This window comes from Pan paniscus, chromosome 8 (assembly GCF_029289425.2).
Source record: "Pan paniscus chromosome 8, NHGRI_mPanPan1-v2.0_pri, whole genome shotgun sequence".
NCBI lineage: Eukaryota > Metazoa > Chordata > Mammalia > Primates > Hominidae > Pan > Pan paniscus.
The window spans coordinates 14,718,854-14,720,503 of NC_073257.2; the positions used below are offsets into that span (position 1 = coordinate 14,718,854).

At 32.4% G+C, this 1,650-nt stretch overlaps 1 non-coding gene across 1 annotated transcript; it reads left to right on the forward strand.

Moving 5' to 3' along the window:
* The first annotated feature begins 364 nt into the window (after positions 1–364).
* Positions 365–466, forward strand: LOC112441044 (U6 spliceosomal RNA). The gene has a single exon (XR_003029027.1). It is a non-coding gene; the product is annotated as a U6 spliceosomal RNA (small nuclear RNA).
* Positions 467–1,650: the final 1,184 nt, after the last annotated feature.

The window sequence follows — 1,650 nt, forward strand, 5'->3', positions numbered from 1 at the left end:
GCTTTATTTAAAAACATTCCAATGAAGAAATTCCCCCAAACTGTAATTCAACATAGTTTACAAAATATTAAGTAATTCCAAATTTAGAAAATTCTTTCCAAAATTAAAATACAGAATACTACTGATCTTGTCATATGAGACCAGTATTGCCTTCATATGAAAATCAAAGCAATGAAAATATAAAAATATTATCCTCCCCAAATAGATTACTTACAACTCTAATGCAAATCTCAGTAGATTACCCTGTACAATTTGATAAGAAAATGATAAAATTTCCACGAGGATGAAAAGGTCAGAAATAGACAAATTTTAAAGAAGGAGCAAATTGTGGAATAATTTGTTTTACTGGATACCAAGATTTTTATAGTTATAGCAATTAAGATAATATGGTGTTTCGATATAGAGAAGATTAGCATGGCCCCAACGCAAGGATGACATGCAAATTTGTGAAGCGTTCCATGTTTTTGAGTCATCATGAACAGATGAATAAAGGGCTCTTTTTGTCTTTTTCTGAAAAATAATAAAAAATATTTTCCTTTCTTCAAGGAAGTAAATATTTTGTAGCTGAAGGAATGGCTTCCAAAGAGTATGAATAAGTTCAGTTATAAAAGATACCAGTAAAGAAAAATAAAACAAAATAAATAAAATGGAGGAAGCATCCCCCCGGTTTAAGACAAAAAAAGAAAAGATAATATGGTGTTTCTACAATGATAAATACTACAATAAAATTGAATGGAAAACCCAGAATCATACCCATTCATAAAAACCGTAGATTCAAAACAAAACTGTCACTGCAGTCAATAGAAAAATTAAGGCCTTTTCAATAAGCAGAACTTGGTTAATTGTATAGTCATAGTAAAAAATATATATATTTGCATTTTTTATGTATTTTGTATATATATATATACACACACACACACACACACACACACACATATACTTAAATCTCTAAAACATAGCTTCCTACTTCACATCGTATAAATATAGGAAGTATTATAGATGTATGTAAGAAAGATAGGATAAATATATCTTTTAGATTCTAAAATATTTTCATTTTTGATAAAAAAAGTCACCTTGAATAGGACTTAAAAGCATTAACTGTAAGTGAAAATGCTGATAAATTTAACAATGCTACAATTAAGAACTTTTACTTACCAAAGGACAAATGGATAGAATAAAAAGGCACACCACAGCGGGTAAAATATATTCACAGGCCAGGCGCGGTGGCTCATGCCTGTAATCCCAGCACTTTGGGAGGCTGAGGCAGGTGGATCACCTGGGGTCAGGAGTTTGAGACCAGGCTGACCAACATGAGGAAACCCCATCTCTACTACAAATACAAAAAATTAGCTGGGTGTGGTGGCAGGAGCCTGCAATCCCAGCTATCAGGAGGCTGAGGCAGAAGAATCACTTGAATCCAGGAGGCAGAAGTTGCAGTGAGCTGAGATCACTCCATTGCACTCCAGCTTGGGCAACAAGAGTGAAACTCCATCTTAAATTTTTTTTTTTTTACAAAATATATAACTGGCAATGGCTTTAAATGCAGAAAATATGCAATGTGAAACATTTACAAGCACTCCTGAAAACAAATTTGCATAATTTACTAAACGTGAATAAATTCATGTTCTAAGACTCAGAAACACTATTTTC